Source organism: Delphinus delphis, chromosome 9 (genome assembly GCF_949987515.2).
Source record: "Delphinus delphis chromosome 9, mDelDel1.2, whole genome shotgun sequence".
Lineage (NCBI taxonomy): Eukaryota > Metazoa > Chordata > Mammalia > Artiodactyla > Delphinidae > Delphinus > Delphinus delphis.
Genome location: NC_082691.1, coordinates 47,664,724 through 47,690,015, shown reverse-complemented (window position 1 = coordinate 47,690,015; position 25,292 = coordinate 47,664,724). Strand labels below are relative to the sequence as shown.

The following is a 25,292-nucleotide window of genomic DNA, read 5'->3' as shown; positions in this document are numbered from 1 at the left end:
CTAATCCTTAAGAGTGTCCTTTGGGACTTATTTTAAGTTTCTTAGAGTCATAAGGTAGGTATCATTAGGAAGCAGTTCCAGATTTCCACTGGGTTCTGTATTGTGAAAATTGCTACATCAAATGAACAATGAATTGTTTCACAGCTACTTTGGGGTTGATGGGTGGGAAGTGTCATCACAATGATTGTTTCCCAACTTACAAACCAGTAGGAATTTTTTTCTTGGAAAATTGAACACATATGTAACTATAACTAGTCTGATGTTTAGTTTTCCATTTTAAAAAAAGTATGAGTAAATGTCTACCATATACAGTGCTTTGTCTGCTAACATCAGTGGAGAATGGGTTTGGGCAGGGTTGACACCATTTTATAAAATGATTATTAAAAGTCTAAATGGGATGAAAATTCAAACAAATACTTTTCCTGAAGTCGTAGATTCAACCTAAAATTAAATCCACAGTTATTCCACTGTGGCTAGAGGTGGTAATCAAAGATTAAATGGATTTGCTTTACCGGGGGTCCCCAGTTACCATCAAAGCACCTGTAATCTCTGGATTGAGGCCTATTCCTATAATGAAACTCATTTGGTTCTTTCACATTTTCTCCCTTCCACCCTAATAGATTCCTGTGGCTTTTGTGTTATATTTTCATCATTCTGATCAAATAATTATTCCCATCCCATCTTGCTCATGCTTCTTTGCCTCATCTCTTTTGTTGCAGATTTAAACTTACACATACTCCTTCTTGTCTCCTCCCTACTAATCCTGCCCAGAAATCATCCTACGGGTGAATAGAAGGTGTTGACTATTCAATATGTTTTCTGTGTATTGTCAGCTGCTTTAATACTGCTTATCTCCAGTTCTTTGCTGCTAAGAAGCATGGAGATGTTCATTTAAATCGCTAGGCTTCTGTCATGTCACAATGGGTTGGATGCCTGGGATCGGGTGGATGCTGAGAGTATTACTGAAAGCCGTGTCTAACTGGTGTCAGCAGCAAAGCGGCAAAGAATGCAGAGGTATCATTCTCAAAGGATACAGAAAAAACATCCTCCAAGTGGAACTATTTTCTCAGAAATACCAGGCTTATGAATTTCTAGTTTTCAGGGACTTATAATCATGGTGAATGAGCTTGAAGTTTAAAATTCTGTGGTTGTCATTCAAATAATATTGGAGATCCAAGATGTATTCTCAAAGTCTTTGCAAGCACAAACTGAGCTTATTCTAGTACTCTCCTCTATTGCTAGATGTTCATCAATGTTATTTATTTATTTCTGAGCAGTTTGGGAGTCTATGAAACATCACTGAAATAGGTAGCCATTAAAAGGAGGGCGTTGAACACTATGACAAGTAAGGATATTCCTGCTATCTTATTAAAAGTAAAAACAATGTGTACTCCATGATCTGATTCTGTTATACACACACCAGGCATACACACACATACCCTGGGTAACAAAGAATGAAATTATTTACACCCAAACATTAGCTGGGGATATCTCAAAGTGGTGGGATTACAGAGGATTCTTATATTTTTCTTTATGGTCATTTTAATTTTCACAGTAAATGAAAATAGTGAATATTATATATTATAAATTAAACCACAAGCAACTTGACTTCATATACAGAGAGCCCTCAAGGGGATGGGACTTACGTTAGAAACAAACAAAGAGAACAAAACAAAAACAGAACTAAAGGTCCATGTTACAGGGGTAACTTAGAGGTTTCATGATGATTTACTGGTTCTGAAGGTGAAAATAAGTTCTGATAGATTTCAAATTAGTTTAGTCTTCACTGAGGCTCTCAGTGTTCCCATTCAGTGTTCCAGTGTGGGTTTTGTTTATGTCTAACACTATTTCCAGATAGTTTGGGAGGAAAAAAACAAAGATTTTTTTAAGGTAGTGTCATCACATTTTATTCTCATATTTGGAAACAAACAATATTGTATTGTTTGTTTTATACATACATATATACGTATGTATATATATATGTATATATATATTCTTTTATACATACATATATGTCCTTCTTTTGATATATTTAAAGATTTCTTTTCTACTTCCTCTTATGCCTTTTTGCAATCTTTTTTTATTATTATTTAGTGTTTTTTGATCTCTCTCCAAAAGCTTTATGACAGCTGAGTTTAAGTGGTTGCTTCAGGCTACAGAAGTCAAAGATGAAATTAAATTATGCTTCCAGGCTTGGCATACAAAATCACGAAAAACTTCATTCATTATGATTAATTAATCCAGAAGCACAGTGGTAGTATTATGATTCTATTGTATCTGGAACTTGGCACATTTTCAACTGACATTTACGTGGTAAAGGAGAAAAGGGAATGGTAACTCTGTGCCTGGCAAACTGTTCCATAATAGACAGGCTGGAAAAAAAAGAACAAACGAGATCAGGGGAAAAAAAGATGTTATATATTGTGGGGGCTTGGATTTTTTTTTTTTTTTTTTTGCGGTACGCGGGCCTCTCACTGCTGTGGCCTCTCCCGTTGCGGAGCACAGGCTCCGGACGCGCAGGCTCAGCAGCCATGGCTCACGGGCCCAGCTGCTCTGCGGCATGTGGGATCTTCCCGGACCGGGAAACGAACCCGTGTCCCCTGCATCGGCAGGCGGACTCTCAACCACTGCGCCACCAGGCAAGTCCAGATTTTTTGAGACTCCTCTCACAATTGATTATATCCTAGAAAATACCATAATATGGGATAACAAATGGCTCACAAGTCAGTTACCCTCAATATCATTTTTATTATATACTTTGATTCATCTTATATGGTGTTATAGTGAAAATTAATCACAATGATAGTGATATGTACACGTGAATAATAAAAACATTTCAAAAATGCCTGTTAGAAAAGAGGCATTGCTAATGAGAATTGCCTGCTCAAATCCTTTTATGTGGATTCTTTTCCTTTGATGTAATAGACTTCAAAAGTAGGTTACCTGGGATTTATTATCTAGCAGACAGCTGACATAACTAAGGGACCTGCATCAGCTGAGGAGGGACACTTCTCAAGGGTGAAGAAGATAAAGACAAGGAGAGAAAGAGAGAGAGGGAGAGACAGGAGAGAGAGAATTAGGAGTGAATCTGTTAGCCACTGCTGCAATAACACAGAATAATAAACAGTCACAAAATCTCAGTGACATACAACAATAATCATATATTTACCACACATCTGTAGGTCAGCTGCTGATCTGTACTAGGCTTGCTCATGCATACGCAAATCAGGGGGAGATCAGTTGCCCTAGGCTGGCTGGGATCTACTGGGCTTCTCAGGTTCAAAATGCAGGTCTATATGTCTACCAAGAGGCTCTGTTCCCCATCTTTCTGTGAATAGCTGGCTAGCCGAGGCATGTTCTTCTCATGGCAAAGGCAGAGGCCCAAGAGAGAACAAGCTTCACCATATAACAGCTTCAAGCTTAAGTGCCCGTGACATCTATAAACACTCATTGATCAAAGGAAGTCCCATATCCTGGGCATTAGTAGAACGGGGAAATAGTAGACCCTAGAGAGAGTAAGAACTGTAACAGTAGCTCCATCATCACAGGAGGTGACGTGGAAGGGGGAGTGAGAGTAAGAGAGACTTGGAAACAAACAATTTCCTTCAGATTTTCCCTGACCCATAGCCAAGCAAATGAGGAACTCATATTGGTAATGTTCGGCCTTACAAGGTTTTGGGAGCTTCATTAGAATTTATTTTGAAGAATTCTTGCTAATAGCATGGTGGTGACTTTGGGGGACACATTCTGTTGTGGGTCATAATTGCATTTCGGCAGCAACTTTCTTTCCCATATACTTGCATTAAGTTTTTTCTGAACAGTGTGGGAGAAGCTTTCTTTTCTAGGGGCCTGTGAATTTCCATTTGTCATTAATTTTGAATCATGCTGTCATCATGACAGCTTAGGGACCTTACGGATGCAAGCATCAGATAAGTCAGGTAGATGTAAGTTAGGTTGCTCTCTGAAATGTACTGTGCATAAGTGCTATATATGGATGAGAATCCAAAATATACTTCCTATATAAGAAAGCCAGTTAAAGACAGAGCTCCTTAATTATTAAGGCATGTATAGGAACACTGACAAAAGACTGGCTTCCATAACTAGTTCTATATCCATTTATGTGACATTATGCAAAGGAAACTCTTTCTTTATATTCCTTGAAGTACCTTATTTTCTATACCTGTAAAATGAGATACTTAAAACATGAAGCAAAACTTACCTATATAACTGAAAGATCTGTACTAAAATATTCAAATCTATCATTCTGACAAACTAAATGTGTTCCACTTTCAAGGTTTTACAAAAACTTTGAGACCTCAGTATAGGATTTAGACTGAAGTGAGGCAGAGGCCATTTTTCTGTCCCTTTTTGACTCTCTCCTGAAAAACATGGTTGTGAAAGTCAGATTTCTTTGAAACAGTGTCCTGCTGTCCACCTGCAGCTTCCTTGGTGAGAAGAACTGGTGGTGATGGCAGCAACAGCAGCAGTGGCTGCTTGCTCTGATCTAATCCCTGCATTGTAGCTTCTTGGGTACCCAGAGCCAGAGCAGCAGTGGCAGCAGAGTGGTAGCAGGTTCTTGACTCAGGCATGGCTCCAATAGCACCTCAGTGGTAGTAGCTTGTGAATCAGTTTTGTATTATTCTGCAATCCCTTCTAAAGACCCAGAGTACTGCCTGATCCTTCCACACTTCTGATGATTTCATAAGAACTCATTTTCTATGTAAATTCTTCCTGCTTATAAATACCTAAAGTGGTCTCTCTTTCCTGGATTGAACCTTGACTAACATAGAACCCTAACTTATACAAATATATAAATGATCTAGAAGAGGATCACATGAGCCAATTAGGTAGGAATATGCAAATCTAATATAGAACAAGGATGATCAAATTAATTTTGTACTTGTATTTCCTCTATATACTCATCAACAAATATGTACTTATGTCATCAAGAATACAGGAGCTATAAAATTTTGTAGATAAGTGCTGCATTATAAGAATTCAAATTTTACAAAGTAATTAAGGAGACTTCCTCATGATAATTTTTGTCTGATATTAGTATGGTTACAGCAGATAGTTTTTTAATTGAAAACTTGATTCTAAAATTCATTTGGAAGAACAAAGAACTAAGAATAGCCAAGATACTCCTGAAGAAGTAGAAGAACAAGGTGAGGGGACTTGCCTTATCAGATATACATGTATTTGAAAGCAATCACAAATAAGGTAAAGTGATATTATTACTTTGGGGAAACTGACAGAACAGAATGGAATGGCTAGGAAGAGACTCACGCAGTATGGAAACTTCATATATGACAGGGCTGGCAATGAGGCTCAATTGGGAAAGCATGAACTAGTCACTCCAATATGCTGAGAAAACTAGTTACAGGAATTCTTTAAAAGCCCTACTTCACTCTGTTCATACACACACACTCAAACACACACTGCAAAACGGTTTGTTGATTTATCCATGAATGGCAAAACTTCAAAATTTTAAAACTTTGAGAAGAAAGTACAGTAGAACAGCTTTAAGACTTCTGCGCAGGGTTGAGTAGGGAAGACATTCTTAAACAAGATAAAAAATAAAAAACCATAAAAAGAAAAAAGACTGGCTTTGTCTTTGACTGCAGTTATTTTCTGAAAAACATAGATGTCTAGTCAGATAAAAGTCAGATGCCTCAGAGATTGTTTCTCCATAAGTGGCAGCAGGTCACATCCACATGACTGGGACATAACAGGAACACAGAGTTAAGGACTAAGAAAAGGTTTTGTGTAGACCCAGTTTGTAAATGTGAGCAGCCAGTTGTGTGTCACCTGCTACCATTCCAGAAAAAGGCAGGACATGTGGGAGGGATAAAATTCAACAAAAATTCTCATCATCTGAGGTCTCATTGTAATGTATTATTATTTTCATTTCCAATTAAATGATCCATAGGGATAAGGTTTTATGGCTTTATTATAAATTTTGTTCAATGAAAACCCTTGAAGAACATATGACATCTCTAGTTCCCATAAATGTGAAGCATTTAAAACATAACATAGTTATTGATTTTTTTAAATAACTGTGTATCTAATTGTATTTTAATATAAAGTAAGGTGTCTTAAACTGTAATAGACTTAGCAGAGGTCTATTGACATATTAATGGCCTAGGGAGGAAACTGGTGAAAAAATCCTTCCATTGGAGTGATAGTACTGTTCTAGGTAGAATTAAGAGGGAAATAATAGGGTGAGACATAGATGTGGAGAAATAAAAATGGGCATGCTCTCAGCTAGAATTCACACACTAGAATAGTAAAAACCAACTTTTGAAATGGAAAACAATTCCTCACTTTTTATATTATAGCAAAAATTCTTCTAAAGGGAAAGAGAATGTTTTAATAAAATGGAGGTCTATCATAATAACAGTTTAGAAACAGGATGACTGATAAAACAAGCTCATGCTTTTTTAAAAAATGTGCTTCTTAAAACTATATAAACTAAACCTCCTGTGGACTAATGTCCTTGAACAAGGGTAGGTATTTTGCTTTTTATTTTTAACATTTTTTTTAAGTTTGGGGACAACTTACTTTCCCAAAGATTTCTTGACATATTAGATACAATGCAAGTAAAAGTGAATAATATCTTAAAAGGAAACATCTAATAGCCTTAACCCAACAATATATAAAAGCATATATGTCTCAAAATTCACAGACCTAAGTTCCAGTCATCAGTGTTGAGACCTTAGGCAAACCTTCCAACTTTCTTATGTTTTGATTTTCTTGTCTGTAAAATGAGGGTATCATACAAAATAATACTGAAAACAAAACTAAAAATCTAGACAAGTAGAAGGGCAGTCATTAAGCACCAGGGAAGTTGCAGAACCTGTGTATAACACGAGGCCAGAGAGGAAAAAGTAACAAAAGCACAACAGAGCTTCACTCTTCAAGAGAGACTGAGTATCTATCAAGCTAAAAAGACAGATGGCATTCAACATAGGAAAACATTTTTTTTAACACCTTTATTAGAGTATAATTGCTTTACAATGGTGTGTTAGTTTCTGCTTTATACCAAAGTGAATCAGCTATACATATACATATATCCCCATATCTCTTCCCTCCTGCATCTCCCTCCCACCCTCCCTATCCCACCCTTCTAGGTGGTCACAAGCACTGAGCTGATCTCCCTGTGCTATGCAGCTGCTTCCCACTAGCTATCTATTTTACATTTGGCAGTGTATATACGTCCATGCCACTCTCTCACTTCATCCCAGTTTACCCTTCCCCGTCCCTGTGTCCTCAAGTCCATTCTCTACATCTGCGTCTTTACTCCTGTCCTGCCCCAACATAGGAAAACATTAAAGTTAGTGGAGACTGAATCTGAAACAAGATAAAACTCCAGGTTGCAGAACTGGGGCCTGAGAACTAGGCCGCTTTTGCTGAGAGGATATGCGTGCTGCTGAGCGTGGGGCCAGTGCACCTTAAAGCACTCCTCTCTCAGGTCTGACATTATTAGCGTTTGGGATTAGGACAGCCTGGTCTAAGAGATGGGGACGAGACACTCCAGGAAGGTGAGAGCACAAGCTGCGGAACCAGGAACCCAAATAGCACTGTGATTTTCAAGACATTATTAGGTCCCCCACTGAAAGTAACCAGCGGAAGAATGAAGATTTCATTAGCACTTTGGTAGAACCAGAAAACATAGTCCTAGACAGGCTGTATGGCTGTCAGCCCAGAAACTTCACTGTAAATCATTTGGAAAACCGTGTTTGTCAACAGAAAATTAAAATGCCTTTAATGGTAGTTGCTTAAATGTCGTCTCGCATTTTCACCACAGCCTCCTTTTCTGGGGAGAAAAATTTCAAATGTGTCATTATTATCCTCTCTTAGAAGTGGCTCAGGGAAGTTGTTGTATGAAACATAAACCAAAGCACAACAAACAACTTCCGAATGGGATGCCAGTGTCGTCTATGGAAGCAGCATGCAAACCACAAAGGGAGGAGAGTAGGCAGCAGATTTGTCAGGTTGCCAGTAAAAGACAATGTCTAAATTTCTGTAACCAGATCCGCCTTTAGAATATTTTATGTTTTCCAAGTCAGACCTGAGGTTTTCTGGAATGATGAACAGTAACACTCTAAGCAGCAAAGTCTTAATCAGTACTACTTTGAAATGTATAACTGAAAGTTAATCAGGTCACCCTGTTGAGGTTAAGAACGTGATTATGTGCTGATGTTGCTCATTTCACACATGGAAAAATCCCAGGGCAGTTAGGGGCCCTCTTGAGCCATTTGTATTTTTTAATTGTTTATTTAGATTTGATTTTTCTGGACTTGGTTTAAATGCTGTCGCTTTCTATGCGTGTTAATCTCTATGTCTGTCTGCCAGGTTTTCAATACAATATAGTGTAGTGGAAGGAATGTTGGATTATGTCTCATCTTTACTTGCAGAGAACCACCAGGTTAGGCATTTAAACTTTCTGAGACTCTCTCCAATCTGTAAGTAAGGAAAATCATACCCACTGCAAAGTTGTGTCATGAGGAATCACCTGAGGGAAACTGTGCAAGGCCTGGCTCTTCACAAATAGTTTCCGTTCTTGGTCTACAGCTGGCCCCACCCTACCTACTTAAATACATTTCCTCCTCACTTAAACCTACAACTTTCACTCTAGAAAGGCAAGTCTCCTTAATGTTCCTGCCATTCTAATTCTCACTTTCCACCTTGGGTTACACTACTATGGCCCCATCCTCTTTACCTAATTTTTACTCGTCTTTCAGGTCTAAAAGGCAAACGTGTTCACACAAAAACATCAACAAAGTGGAAAAGGATCATGTTATTTTTTTTTTTACTCCTACTTCTGACATCTTTTCTTGGCTACGTATTTGTGTAGACAACCATTCCTTAATTTGTGGATAGCATGTGGAATGCATAAAGTAGACTTACTGAAGTTCATCTTTGTAATATTCATTTTCAATTCTACAAATATTTATTGCTTGCCTACTATGTAGAGGGTATAAATTTGAGAAAAAAAAAAAATCAGTCTAGGGCTACCCTGGTGGCGCAGTGGTTGAGAGTACGCCTGCCGATGCAGGGCACATGGGTTCATGCCCCGGTCCGGGAAGATCCCAGATGCCGCGGAGCGGCTGGGCCCGTGAGCCATGGCCGCTGAGCCTGCGCGTCCGGAGCCTGTGCTCCGCAACGGGAGAGACCACAACAGTGAGAGGCCCGCGTACCGCAAAAAAAAAAAAATCAGTCTATTCCCTCGTGGGTTCATTATCCCCTTAGGAAGAAATTTGAATGATGCTACATGTTGTATTTGTCTCTCAGCTAAGGCAGTTATTTTGAAGTATCTTGTGTCTTTGCATTTGGTGAAATTCGGGCCATCAGTAGCCTTTTGCTTGTATTCTCTGGAGTGTAGAATGAGATTATGTAGTCAGCACTTTAAATAATATGATATATGATGATTTTAAAACAAGGTGCTGTAATTTTCCATCAAAGCTATTTAAAAATCATATTGAGGCAAAAATGGACAAAGGTTTTTGCCAACAGATTATGACTTGGTAAATGATTTGTTAGGAGTTAAACAAAGGGCTTAGTGATATAACCAGAACACATTCTCCAGAGGTGAGTTACATTTATCAGTCAAATGAAAAATGTGTTTAACTGCTAGAATACGTGTCAATCCACGTGATTCCTCGGCTTCAGTCAATGGAAGGTAAATCTGGTTAACTACATTTGAGTATATTTTGTCAGCTTTGTTCACATGGTTTATAGGTTTATATTTGAACTCAAAGCTGCAACCTTAATTTATTAGTTCCAAGCTGGAGGCTTATGTTCTCTTTTAGAACATTCTCTTTCTGCACTATTAATGTCCCTGTCTCATAAACTAAACCTTATTTTCTGTGTTCACTGAGAAGACCTTATTCTTTAGAAAATAAAAAGAAAGCAATGATATACTTCCTGGCACTATTTAGCCTCTGCTTTTATGGTAGGGCATTTTTACTGATTCTTCTGGGCAGAAGGACATGCTCTACTTGTGTTAGAGAAGGTTACTTAGGAGGGATAGTCTTCAGCCCTTTGAGTTGCCCGTCTGTTTGAGAACCTGCTGAGCATGATTACAAATCACGAGTTGGGCTTGGGTTTTCCCAAGCTGGCTGCAGAGACAACTTGTCTAGGCTCTCAGTGAATAGCCACAGCCCACAGAGAATGTGTGTTTACCCAGACCTTTTCCATGGTTTACTTCTGAAAATTGGTTCAACCACATGGGAATCTAGTTAGACTCTTGGAATTATAATCTTTGACTGGCACATAGCCCAAACATTTTAAAATAGGATTTGGAAATTAGATTGGAGCTTAGGAAATGAGCAAAGAATGGTAAGAGTCCATATCTAAACCTCCTTCAGGTCCATCCGAAATCCACCTTTTACAACATGGGTTTCCATTACCAAATCATCCATTTTTACTAGTTTTAAGTAGGAAGCAGAATTTTAGTGAGACACAGTGAAAAGTAATGTTTCAGTCATCATGCAGCTCACTAGGAAGGTAAAGGTGTATGAAAACTTACATGTGTAAAATCCCCTATTAAACTAAACATATTCTACCCAGCTGTTTAGGAGGATGATTTTTTTTTTAACATCTTTATTGGAATATAATTGCTTTACAATGGTGTGCTAGCTTCTGCTTTATAACAAAGTGAATCAGTTATACATATACATATGTTCCCATATCTCTTCCCTCTTGCATCTCTCTCCCTCCCACCCTCCCTATCCCACCCCTCTAGGTGGTCACAAAGCACCGAGCTGATATCCCTGTGCTATGCGGCTGCTTCCCACTAGCTATCTACTTATGTTTGGTAGTGTGTATATGTCCATGCCACTCTCTCGCTTTGTCACAGCTCACCCTTCCCCCTCCCCATATCCTCAAGTCCATTCTCTAGTAGGTCTGTGTCTTCATTCCTGTCTTACCCCTAGGTTCTTCATGACATTCTTTTTCTTAAATTCCATATATATATGTTAGCATACGATATTTGTCTTTCTCTTTCTGACGTACTTCACTCTGTATGACAGACTCTAGGTCCATCCACCTCATTACAAATAGCTCAATTTCGTTTCTTTTTATGGCTGAGTAATATTCCATTGTATATATGTGCCACATCTTCTTTTATCCATTCATCCGATGATGGACACTGAGGTTGTTTCCATCTCCTGGCTATTGTAAATAGAGCTGCAATGAACATTTTGGTCCATGACTCTTTTTGAATTATGGTTTTCTCAGGCTATATGCCCAGTAGTGGGATTGCTGGGTCATATGGTAGTTCTATTTTTAGTTTTTTAAGGAACCTCCATACTGTTCTCCATAGTGGCTGTACCAATTCACATTCCCACCAGCAGTGCACGAGTGTTCCCTTTTCTCCACACCCTCTCCAGCATTTATTGTTTCTAGATTTTTTGATGATGGCCATTCTGACTGGTGTGAGATGATATCTCATTGTAGTTTTGATTTGCATTTCTCTAATGATTAATGATGTTGAACATTCTTTCATGTGTTTGTTGGCAGTCTGTATATCTTCTTTGGAGAAATGTCTATTTAGGTCTTCTGCCCGTTTTTGGATTGAGTTGTTTGCTTTTTTGTTATTGAGGTGCATGAGCTGCTTGTAAATTTTGGAGATTAATCCTTTGCCAGTTGCTTCATTTGCAAATATTTTCTCCCATTCTGAGGGTTGTCTTTTGGTCTTGTTTATGGTTTCCTTTGCTATGCAAAAGCTTTGAAGTTTCATTAGGTCCCATTTGTTTATTTTTGTTTTTATTTCCATTTCTCTAGGAGGTGGGTCAAAAAGGTTCTTGCTGTGATTTATGTCATAGAATGTTCTGCCTACGCTTTCCTCTAAGAGTTTGATACCGTCTGGCATTACATTTAGGTCTTTAATCCATTTTGAGCTTATTTTTGTGTATGGTGTTAGGGAGTGATCTAATCTCATACTTTTACATGTAGCTGTCCAGTTTTCCCATCACCACTTATTGAAGAGGCTGTTCTTTCTCCACTGTACACTCCTGCCTCCTTTATCAAAGATAAAGTGACCATATGTGCGTGAGTTTATCTCTGGGCTTTCTGTCCTGTTCCATTGATCTATATTTCTGTTTTTGTGCCAGTACCATACTGTCTTGATTACTGTAGCATTGTAGTATAGTCTGAAGTCGGGGAGCCTGATTCCTCCAGCTCCGTTTTTTGTTCTCAAGATTGCTTTGGCTATTCGGGGTCTTTTGTGTTTCCATACAAATTGTGAAATTTTTGTTCTAGTTCTGTGAAAAATGCCAGTGGTAGTTTCATAGGGATTGCATTGAATCTGTAGATTGCTTTGGGTAGTAGAGTCATTTTCACAATGTTGTTTCTTCCAATCCAAGAACATGGTATATCTCTCCATCTATTTGTATCATCTTTAATTTCTTTCATCAGTGTCTTATAATTTTCTGCATACAGGTCTTTTGTCTCTTTAGGTAGGTTTATTCCTAGATATTTTATTCTTTTTGTTGCAGTGGTAAATGGGAGTGTTTTTTTGATTTCACTTTCAGATTTTTCATCATTAGTGTATAGGAATGCCAGAGATTTCTGTGCATTACTTTTGTATCCTGCTACTTTACCAAATTCATGGATTAGCTCTAGTAGTTTTCTGGTAGCATCTTCAGGATTCTCTATGTATAGTATCATGTCATCTGCAAACAGTGACAGCTTTACTTCTTCTTTTCCGATTTGGATTCCTTTTATTTCCTTTTCTTCTCTGAGTGCTATGGCTAAAACTTCCAAAACTATGTTGAATAAGAGTGGTGAGAGTGGGCAACCTTGTCTTGTTCCTGATCTTAGTGGAAATGCTTTCAGTTTTTCACCATTGAGGTAGATGTTGGCTGTGGGTTTGTCATATATGGCCTTTATTATGTTGAGGAAAGTTCCCTCTATGCCTACTTTCTGCAGGGTTTTTATCATAAATGGGTGTTGAATTTTGTTGAAAGCTTTTTCTGCATCTATTGAGATGATCATATGGTTTTTCTCCTTCAATTTGTTAATATGGTGTATCACATTGATTCATTTGCGTATATTGAAGAATCCTTGCATTCTTGGAAAAAACCACAGTTGATCATGATGTATGATCCTTATAATGTGCTGTTGGATTCTGTTTGCTAGTATTTTGTTGAGGATTTTTGCATCTCTGTTCATCAGTGATATTGGTCTATAGTTTTCTTTCTTCGTGACATCTTTGTCTGGTTTTGGTATCAGGGTGATGGTGGCCTCGTAGAATGAGTTTGGGAGTGTTCCTCCCTCTACTATATTTTGGAAGAGTTTGAGAAGGATAGGTGTTAGCTCTTCTCTAAATGTTTGATAGAATTCGCCTGTGAAGCCATCTGGTCCTGGGCTTTTGTTTGTTGGAAGATTTTTAATCACAGTTTCAATTTCAGTGCTTGTGATTGGTCTGTTCATATTTTCTATTTCTGCCTGATTCAGGCTTGGCAGGTTGTGCATTTCTAAGAATTTGTCCATTTCTTCCAGGTTGTCCATTTTATTGGCATAGAGTTGCTTGTAGTAATCTCTCATGATCTTTTGTATTTCTGCAGTGTCAGTTGTTACTTCTCCTTTTTCATTTCTAATTCTATTGATTTGAGTCTTCTCCCTTTTTTCTTGATGAGTCTGGCTAATGGTTTATCAATTTTGTTTATCTTCTCAAAGAGCCAGCTTTTAGTTTTATTGATCTTTGCTATCATTTCCTTCATTTCTTTTCCATTTATTTCTGATCTGATCTTTATGATTTCTTTCCTTCTGATAACTTTGGGGTTTTTTTGTTCTTCTTTCTCTAAGTTCTTTAGGTGCAAGGTTAGGTCATTTATTTGAGATGTTTCCTGTTTCTTAAGGTAGGATTGTATTGCTATAAACTTCCCTCTTAGAACTGCTTTTGCTGCATCCCATAGGTTTTGGGTTGTCGTGTCTCCGTTGTCACTTGTTTCTATGTGTTTTTTGATTTCCTCTTTGATTTCTTCAGTGATCACTTCGTTCTTAAGTAGTATATTGTTTAGCTTCCATGTGTTTGTATTTTTTACAGATCTTTTCCTGTAATTGATATCTAGTCTCATAGCGTTGTGGTCGGAAAAGATACTTGATACAATTTCAAATTTTTGAAATTTACCAGTGCTTGATTTGTGACCCAAGATATGATCTATCCTGGAGAATGTTCCATGAGCACTTGAGAAAAATGTGTATTCTGTTCTTTTTGAATGGAATGTCCTATAAATATCAATTAAGTCCATCTTGTTTAATGTATCGTTTAAAGCTTGTGTTTCCTTATTTATTTTCATTTTGGATGATCTGTCCATTGGTGAAAGTGGGGTGTTAAAGTCCCCTACTATGAATGTGTTACTGTCAATTTCCCCTTTTATGGCTGTTAGTATTTGCCTTATGTATTGAGATGGTCCTATGTTGGGTGCATAAATATTTACAATTGTTGTGTCTTCTTCTTGGGTCAATCCCTTGATCATTATGTAGTGTCCTTCTTTGTCTCTTCTAATAGTCTTTATTTTAAAATCTATTTTGTCTGATATGAGAATTGCTACTCCTGCTTTCTTTTGGTTTCCATTTGCAGGGAATAATTTTTTCCATCCCCTCACTTTCAGTCTGTATGTGTCTCTAGGTCTGAAGTGGGTCTCTTGTAGACAGCATATATATGGGTCTTGTTTTTGTATCCGTTCAGCCAATCTGTGTCTTTTGGTGCGAGCATTTAATCCATTTACATTTAAGGTAATTATCGATATGTATGTTCCTGTTCCCATTTTCTTAATTGTTTTGGGTTTGTTATTGTAAGTTTTTTCCTTCTCCTGTGTTTCTTGCCTAGAGAAGGTCCTTTAGCATTTGTTGTAATGCTGGTTTGGTGGTACTGAACTCTCTCAGCTTTTGCTTGTCTGTAAAGGTTTTAATTTCTCCATCAAATCTGAATGAGATACTTGCTGGGTAGAGTAATCTTGGTTGTCGGTTTTTCTTCTTCATCACTTTAAATATGTCCTGCTAGTCCCTTCTGGCTTGCAGAGTTTCTGCTGAAAGATCAGCTGTTAACCTTATGGGGATTCCCTTGTGTGTTATTTGTTGTTTTTCCCTTGCTGCTTTTAATATGTTTTCTTTGTTTTTCAGTTTTGACAGTTTTATTAATATGTGTCTTGGCGTGTTTCTCCTTGCATTTATCCTGTATGGGACTCTCTGTGCTTCCTGGACTTGATTAACTATTTCCTTTCCCATATTAGGGAAGTTTCTACTATAATCTCTTCAAATATTTTCTCAGTCCCTTTCTTTTTCTCTTCTTCTTCTGGAACCCCTATAATTCAAATGTTGGTGGGTTTAATGTTGTCCCAGAGGTCTCTGAGACTGTCCTCAGTTCTTTTCATTCTTTTTTCTTTATTCTGCTCTGCAGTAGTTATTTCCACTATTTTATCTTCCAGGTCACTTATCTGTTCTTCTGCCTCAGTTATTCTGTTATTGATCCCATCTAGAGTATTTTTAATTTCATTTATTGTGTTGTTCATCATTGCTTGTTTCATCTTTAGTTCTTCTAGGTCCTTGTTAAATGTTTCTTGCATTTTCTCTCTTCTATTTCCAAGATTTTGGATCATCTTTAGTATCATTACTATGAATTCTTTTTCAGGTAGACTGCCTATTTCCTCTTCATTTGTTAGGTCTGGTGGGTTTTTATCTTGCTCCTTCATCTGCTTTGTGTTTTTCTGTCTTCTCATTTTGCTTATCTTACTGTGTTTGTGGTCTAGGAGGATGATTTTTGTAGCAAGGTCGATTTTATAATGTACACCTGTGGTATTTCATCCATGGACCAGGGTCCGTGATGTGGTTGATAAACTGAAATGTAAAGTTGGTAGATAAACTCTGTCTTTAGGAACCTTCAAGTTATTATATCTGCATTTCTGAGTACAAGAAGGGAAAAATTAAGACTGATGCTTTATTTGAAAATGCAATGTTTTTCTTGTTAATGATAAACCATTGTAACTAATAGAAAGAAAAAGCTTACCCATAGTAGAAAGCTAGCAAAACAAACAACAAGAAAAAAAAAACTTGTTATGCAATGAAGAACTTGCCTTTTCTAGTTCTAACATTCAGTAGCTGAAAGCAGATCGTTGCCATAAAGAGTATTTACCAATTTTAAAAGGTCTTGGCCCATCATAGCTAGTGTTAGATTTGGAATATAGCTTTTGTTGCCAAGGTGACAAACACTTATAAATATAACACATCTTCTAATGTGCTTTTAACTTGGTATTTTTATGGCTTTTAAATCAGATACCATTAGCAAATATATTAGGTAATTTAGCTGAAAGACCATTTTCCTCTAACACTTTTTGTTACATTTCCCCAGGTATTTCAGTAAATGTCTGTTGTGACATTCTACTCCTGCTAGGCTTCCAACATAAGGGGATACATAAAGTACATCTGGTAAAGATGAACATATATTACCTTGCCTTTTTTGTGTTGATCACTGAAAAATGTATAAAAGAGAGTTAGATTTGTAGTCTCCTTGAAGAGCATTCATTGTTCCTATTGTTATTTGGGGGTTTATACCCCTTACCCCAAGTAACAATCTGGCTTTAAGATTCAATACACAGAGGAAAGGGTTTTGGGGACAGCATAATAACTATATATTAACACTCCCCAAAACCTCCATATCTAAATGCTTTCTCTTAGATATCAAAAAAAGAAGGCTATGGGGAAAATAATTACAGTAGACCATCTGGAGCCCTATATATTCGCAAGTCTCAGTTTATTGTTCCAAACAGTAAATTCAACAGCCCAGGCAGGGAAGGAATCATCTCTAAATGTATTCACTGGATTTTTAAAAGACTTGTGAGGTGGACATATTTGTCACAGCAAAGGTAAAATCAGATAAGACATATTTAGTTTAAGCCCAAATTTGCATTTATTGTTACCTTGTCAGAAATTCTTCTTAGAAGATTGTCCATTAATTCATTCATTGTTTTTTCTTTCATTCATTCAACCAACAGACATTTAAGAAGCATCAGCTATTTTTCAAGCATTGGAGGTACAGAGATGAGCAAGTGCTGGCCCTCAAGAAGAATATAATATCAGGACAGAGGTAGGCAAATAAATGAAGTATTACAACTCTGATAAGTGCTAAGGTAGAGATTGCATGCAAAGAGATTGCATGCAAAGAAGGGGTCAGAGATGAGTCCCCAAAAAGGAAAGATGCTGCAAATTGTCTTCAGAGAATCAAGTGGAAAAGAGAAATATATATTTTACTTAAACAGCAAAACTCTAGACAGGTAAAATGTTTTATATAGTAAATCCACAATTGCTGTTTCCTTATTGTGTGATCCTGAATGTTTCTCTGTGCCTCAGTTATTCCTCCTATCTAATGTAGATAATTATCCTTGCCACCCGCATAGCTCATAGAAGACTGTTGATAGGAATAATGGGATATGAGTGGTGTAGCTATTTGAATTCTTTGGAAAAGAAAGATTCTATGTAAACACACAGCATCCTTATTATTCCAAGCGGTAGCATTTTGGATAATTACTGTATAATGCTGCACCTTTGTGTGTGTGTGGTTTGTTTCTTTATAGAAAAGTAAGTGCTAATGTTAAGTTTCTCTAATAACTTTGGAAGCAATTTTAATCCAGCAGACAAAACATAATAACCTTTAAAGTAAGTTAAATCCCTTTGTATTTGAGTAGATTTTGTTATTTACCAAGGTCTTAGGCAATTTTACCACAGTTATGGAAAAAATTGCCCAGCAAGCCCAGTTCTCTCGGTGAGTATCTGAAAAACACTATTGCAGACAGGCCAGAAGCTTCTTTACAACAGACACGGCTCTGAGAGTGTGTGTGAGTGTTTGCGTGTGTGCGCGCACGCGGGGGTGTGCGCACACGAGTATGTTGTGTGTGTGAGTGAGCCTGGGGCTTGCCAGAAAGATCTGGGAACGAGCTGAGACTGGCTAGCATACCTGAGGCAGCTGTTATACCATGGCGCCTGGATTCTTCTCTCAGACTCTAGGCTGGCTCCCCTCCTCCTTCTCCTCCAGGCCCTCTTCCTTTTCATAGTCTAACTCTCACTGTCTTTCTTCCTCTTCCCTCTGATTCAGTGGGAGATCCCCATGGCCTGAGACTATGTCCTAGTCCTGCTGCCAGACATTCCAGGACTGTCTGGCTAATGGACGAACCCATACTGGTCAGAAAAATGACCCACAGCACTCTTAACCTGTTTCATCTTTTCTTTCACTCATTCATTCTCCCTCTGTTTCTCTTTCTCTCTCTCTCTCTCTCTCTCTCTCCCTCCCTCCCTCCCACCCTCTCTAGTTCTCACCTTGAGTTCGGTGCTGAAGATTGGCCATGAATTACTTGGCAACCATGGAAAGTGACAGTTTAAGGCAGATCTGCTCTTGGGTACTGTAACTTGCTTCAGGATATCTCAACAAGACCTGTCTATGAACTCAAGCTGGGATTTGCCAAGGTACTTCAGCCATCCATTAACAGGAGAGGCAGCCTCTACTGAGGAACCTGCATTAATCCCTCCTCTCCGCCTAGAGGTGCTGCTGCTCAGAAAGCTTCCTCCAGGAGCAGTGAGGTGACACAATAAATAGCTAAATAGCCGCAAGGGTTAAAAACCTATACAAGAAACTGTACTTTTCAGTTTAATCTGGCCTCTCATGGTTTGAGGTCGTTTACCATTGGCCACCACTGGAATTGGGCAGAACTAGTATAGCCAACCAGGGTGAATTTTCCTAGGGAAAAATGTCAATACTAAACTAGCATGGGAAAGGCAAAGAACCCTAGGGCCCTTGACAAGGGTAAAAAGTATGTATCACCACTGGAAAGGCCAATGATATTAATCCTAAAAGATGGTCTCTGGTTACATTTCATGGACTTGGGACACACTGACAGAAAAGAGCAATTACTTATAGTCATATTTTTAAAAACTTTTGACAAAGATCCCAATCATGGTGGATTAGGTATATTTAATATCTCAATTAATCAGCCTTCTACAATAGTAATATGTCAACTTTGGTTCAGGAAATCCACTCCAGTTGATAGTCATCCAGGAAGCATCTTTCATGCCCACATATTAAATTTAATCTGCCACCCCTGTTTTATAAGACTCTGTATTCATCTGCTGAAGAAAAGATGCTTATTTTTATCATTCCAACTTAACAGCTTGCTTAGCAAAGCTGATAGGAGTTTAGAAGATATTCATTGAATGCCTATTTTGTATATTTACAAAAGAGGTAGATTTAAGGGAGTTACCCAAAAGCAATATGTTTTTTGTCCCACCATTATCCTATTGGTCTTCCTTTCATTCAGCAGATTTATCTGTCATGAAGAATTTAAGTTTCATATTTTCCTCTGTCAGTTGTGAAAAGGCCTGTCAGCTGGGGCTTACACTATAGTTTGTAAAAGGCCTATAGCACACAATGACAATACAATCTTATATTTGTGCTCCCAGTCTCCAGATAATCCCCCACTTTCCTCCTCTGCAGCCCAGTTATGATCAGGCTTAAGTTGCATATTCTGTTTTTAGCCAGATTTTGCTGATAAATGCTATCAGCAAGACTGAAATGAAATACAGAAGGTTTAGCTCTTATTACCAGTGTAGAACATGCCTTGGGAGTTGTGAGTGTGATACTGAGACAGTAGTTGTATAAAACCATTTAATTCACAGAAACTAAATAAAGGAATGTTAATGGCATTGGCTTTTATCTGTTGAATGTTTCAAGGTCTTTATTCATGCACCTGAAAATACAGACTTTTGATTAACATTCCAGGAGATGTGCCAGAGATGGCGGGCCATTTCCCTTATGGTTTCCGGTAGGGATATAGTTCTGAGAGAAAACTATGCAAAGTCTTAACATTATTGGTTGATACCTTCAAACACAAGATACTTTGTTTTTGCCATTTTTATTCTGAGTTCACCAATACCCCCAGTCTCAGAAAGATTTACAATTCCCACATCTCTGCAGAAGCTAATAGTCTCATTAAATGGAAACCATGTAAATAGTTGGAGACCTACAAATCATTCTTTTTATAACCTGCTGGATCTGCAGCAGAATGTGAAGGACTGGTATATTAGAAAAATGCATCATTGGCTTAACCAAGGAGAGGGAAGTGTTAACCATCATTCCTAGAACTCTGGAGTGGAACAGAAGCTTGCAGCCCGACACCAAAATAACATCGCAATGAGAAGCGAAATTGCTTCTAAAGCTAAATTGCTTCATTTGAAAATTGTAGTGATGCTGAGAACAATTATGTCACTTAAACTTTCACAATTTTGTTTTTATAAATCAGTTGTAAGACTATCATGTGGTTTAAATGCGATTATTTAATAAGGGCATTTGTAATTGTCCAGCATAATCAATTATGCTTCAGTCAGGTTCTTCTCTGCAACTGTGTTTGTGCTAGCGGCTGAGTCATTCTTATGGTAATACATACTTTTTGAAAAAGCCAAATAAAGTCATTGTTTTCCAGAAAAGTTCTTTCCCCCTCTGATTGCAAAGCATTTCACCAACTGCAAACTGAGTCTCGGAATTCATTTTCTTTCCCCTTTGTCTTAGAAAGTAAACATCTATTCAAAGCATGAGAAGGAAAAACATACTGCTAGATAATAGGTGAAGTGAAAGTTGGTTCTTTAAGCGTCATGATAGTCTTGTCAAGTATGTTTACTGAGCTGAGACCGGGGCCAGAGCCCGGGGAGCATGGAGTGGCGTGTGAGAATTACCCAGCAGGAGCCATTATGATGTTGGTACCACAAGTCACAGATCATGACTCTGATTTTCTAAGAAGAAGGAGAGATTAATCATGGGCTGAGTCTAGGCGCACTCAGGCCTCCCAGAGGCTAGAGGATTTTAGTTGCTGTGTTGTGCAATTTGTGGGCTATTTGGTCCACTTTGGACTGCCTAGAGAGCTATGTTTTCCTTCCACATTTCAACTGAAGTCTCTGCTAATGCCTTACCCCTGGGTTTTGCCTGGTTCATTCTGATTTCTGTACCCACTGGCTTGACCAAAAGGTTTCTTAGGAAGCCAGGCTCTCAGCCTCTCTTTCCTCTCCCCCTCCTTTTCTCTTCGTTAGACAGATTCTCCCCTACCTTGACTCCTCTTTTACATTTCCTGATTCTCTAAAGATTCTCACCACTTCATGAAAATATCAACCCATTTCCTCGCTCTGCTGTGCATCCTGCCCTAAGAGCAGATCCTCCTACGTAAGAGCATTTCCTCATTTCAGTCACTCTTCAGGAGAATGACTGAGTCCTGCCAGTGATATAAAGTGTTTAGCTTCAATCACATGGATCCAGCAGAAACTGAAGCAGGAATCCAAACGAAGCCTCCACCATACTGGAGCCAGTGAATTTGCTGTTTCAGAATCCAAATTCAATACTATCACTTACTAGCTTAAAACGAGTCCATGGCATTCCTTTATCTTAGCTAAAAGCCAAAAGGGTCTGTGTGCTCTGGCCCACATAGCTCTCGAGTTTTTCTCACACCTTCTTTCCCTTCACTCTTTGTCCCAGTCACATAGGCCTTCTCTCTAAAATGGCCAGTTTCTCTTCCAGCCCAAGTCCTGTACATCTGCTGTTCCCCTCTGCTTGTGATTCTGCTTACCCGCACCTGGCCCAAACTGCATATCCCTTACCAGGCTAGTTCTCTCTCATTTCTCTTTCCCTTTTAGGCCAAGCATCACTACTTCAGGAAAACCAACACAGATGCCCTCAACCAAGAACACATTCTCCTGTTGTATGGTTACAGGATAACAGACTTTTCCTTCAAGTTATTTATTACACTTGTAATGTTCTATTTATTTGCACTATTACTTGATAATCATCCCATTCCAGTGGCCCCTCCTCAAGAACAGGGACTTAGTTTCTGCTTCACCTGGTGTCTCTGCACTCAGCAGGAGCTCAGTTTATTTCTGTTGAATGAATATACTCTTTGGGGTTCATAGAAATTTTATATCAGAAAATAAGGAAAGCAAATTTCTTAAACCTGGCTCAAGCAGGAGGGTTTTGAAACCATCCTCACATCTATTCATGGAGAAATGTACAATGACAAATTGAAAATAGCCTAAGCATCAATGGAAGAGCAGATAAGTAGACTGTGCTGTGATCATAAAACATAATACTATGCAGCAGTTAAAATTAGTGAATTAGTGTCATATGTGTCCACATGGCTAAATCCGCAAAACACATACATAAAGAAAATGGGCATAAAAAAATGTACATTGGTTTCTTTGCCTAGAGTCCATGGAAGAATATTCAGAAACCACAACAGTGAAAACATAAGTAAGTACTAAGGCTAGGGATGAAATTTAGAAAGCATGGGAAGATGAGGCCTTCAGAGTTCTGTCCTTCCTTTTCACGTCATTCCCCAGCCAGAGTACAGTAAGAGGAATGTAATCAATCCCTGCTCCTTTTTTTGGCCACACTGCTACTGTCTACTTTCTGGGGTAGTCCTTAATTGCACTTAGGAACAAACATATCTCTAAAGGGTAAAGATGAGAGGATCATAATCATTTACAAATGGAAAAAGTAAAAGGAAATAAACTAGAGAATAATAACAATATAGAAGAAAATTGATAATATACAAAATATTGAACTTTAATTCCTCTTTTGAAATATTATATGGGACTAAGTTTTAATAAATAACAAGATATAGAAGGTCTCAGAGACCTAGTTGAAAATTAAATGAAATAGGTAAAAATTCTCCTAGACTCATGCTCAGCTCTAGACTGGGAGACATCATACACAGACATATCTAATGCATTATGGCCTTTCTCATAGTATAAGCTGCCCCTCTCCCCCGCCTCTCTCTTTTCTTTTCTTTTTTTTGTGGAATTGGATAGTTTTAGAAGCCACTCTTTTCCAAAGTATGTCCCTTACTCACCTTACTACAAAGCCTTCAAATCCACTTTCTTCGTTGACTTTGAATCAAAGCATTGAAGAATACTCTTAAACCCACAAGATTTTAGAATGACAGAAAGATCTTACTTTTTTAGATTAGATGAGGAAAATGATGCTTGGAGAGTTAAAGTAACTTTCCAAGGCCACCCAGCTATCATGTAGCAAGTGGGTACCAGAACCCAAAACCCAATACTCCTCATTCCTGGTGCATTGTTCTTTCCAGTGTTGCATCTAGGGCCCCTGTATTAAACCTGTATCAGTTGTTAATGCTGTGGTTTGCATTTGTTTGCTAGGGACAGAGACAAAGGTAAAATCAGCTAAAGAGTGCTATTTACATACAATAGAATATTATTCAGCCTTTAAAAGGAATGAAATTCTGATACATGATACAACATGGATGAACCTTGAAGATATTATGCCAAGTGGAATTAACCAGATACAAAAGGACAATATTGTATGGTTCCACACATATGAGGTACCTAGGGTAGTCGAATTCATAGAGACAGAAAGTAGAACGGTTGTTGCCAGGGGCTGCGGGAAGGGCGAAACGGCAATTATTGTTTAACGATCACAGCGTTTCAGTTTGGAAGATGAAAAAGTTCTGGAGATGGACGGTGTTAATGGTTGCATAACAGTGTAAATGTTCTTAGTGCCACTAAGTTGTACACTGGAAAATAGTTAAAATGGTAGATTTTATGTTATATGTATTTTATCACAGTTTGAAAAAAATCAGATGAGAAATCATGAATTATGAATTCCAGCCCAAGAAGGCAAGTGCAGTGGGAATTCCGGGAATACAGAAAGGACTAAGAAAGTACTAGATGCTTGGGGAGGGTTGGAAGTGGAAGAGGGGGAAAGAGAGGAAAAGAGAAAGATCTGTTTTTTAGACCAGCACTGTCCAATAGAACTTCCTGTCATGGAGAAGGATTCTTTATCTGTGTTGTCTGTTGTAGTAGTCAGTAGTCACTAGCCACATTTGAGCCCTCAAAATGTGTGACTGAGGAACTGAATCTTTTATTTAATTTGATTTTTGATTAATTTACGTTTAAACAGCACAGGTCTAGACCTTCTGTTGGTGATTTCACTTAAAGTACTTGTATTTCTGCTTCTTCTAGCTCATGTTCTATACATTCAAGCATCATTCACTTATTTATTCAGTCACTGTCAGCAGATATAGTACATCTCCTGTGTGCCAGGCTCTTGCTAAGCAATAGGAATAAAAGGGAGTTAGAAGAAACTCTACATTGCTGGGAGGAGCATAAATACATGTAACCACTGTGAAAAATAATGTGACCGTATGTCCTGAGGTTAGAAATGTTCATAACCTGCAACCCAGTGCTTCTACATCCTAGAGAAACTCTCAGATGTGCTCAAGGAGACATGGACTTTAAAAATCATAAAAAGCCTAAAGATCAATGAAAAACAGATAAATAAGGCTGTGTTTATAAAACAATACCATGCTGTGTAGTTAAAACTAATGAAGGAGTGGCTAAACCACCAAAACACAATAGTAGAAAAAAATTCAGTTGTAGAAGGATACACACAGGATGATATTTTTAAAAACCTTTTTTAAAAAACTTGCAAAGTTATTGTTTATGGATACATACATGCATACACATGAAGTAAATGTAAAAATATGTGTGGGCATGAGAGAGAGCACATTCAGGGTGGTGGGTACTTCTGGCAAGAGAGGGAATGGGATGGAAGAAGGTACACAGAGGTCTTCAATCTATATGTAATATTCTATTTATTAAAAAAGATCTGAAACAAATATGACAAAGCCAGAAGATGAGTTCATGGTGTTCATTATATTATTAGCCATACTTTTTACTAATACTTAAAATATTTCATAATAAAACAGATGCTAAGAAGTGGCCCTTCTGTTAAGAAGCTCTCAGATTAAAGGGGCATCATAAGTACAAACAAAAAATTTTCATAGTGTGTTAAAAGTAGTAATAGGGGCATGTATGAGGTAGGAAGACGAACACAGAAGAGGGTAGAAAGAACAGTCTCAAGGAGTCAAGGACTATCTCACTAGGTGATTGCATTTAGGTTTATTCTCTGAGGGCATATAGATGTTTATTTGGGAGAAATATAAAAATGGATATTTATTAGAGGCTGAGAAGACAGTTTGTACAAAGGTCAAGGTGCGAAAGAGTTTGGTGCCTTCAAAGAATAGCAAGAAAATTTGGCCTCACTGGAGCCTAGAACTGTCAGGGTAGAGGTGGACTGGTAAGGCTCCTAAAACTGATTGGGACTGGCTCAGGTCTGGCTCTATGATCCAAGCCAGGGCAGCAGTATATGTAGGGGGGTGGAGTTGGGGAGTGGTAGAATGGAACAAGGAGAGACTTGAACCAGGGAGACCCATAAGGAAGCTCTTGTAAGTGTCCAA

At 38.1% G+C, this 25,292-nt stretch overlaps 1 long non-coding RNA gene across 1 annotated transcript in view; it reads left to right on the top strand.

The window, feature by feature from the left end:
• The window catches only part of LOC132430645 (uncharacterized), a 219,211-nt gene that overhangs the window by 65,361 nt on the left and 128,558 nt on the right, over positions 1-25,292 (top strand). The window contains exon 3 of the long non-coding RNA XR_009520541.1: positions 17,001-17,092. This is a non-coding gene — a long non-coding RNA (uncharacterized lncRNA). The remainder of the gene's footprint in view (positions 1-17,000; positions 17,093-25,292) is intronic.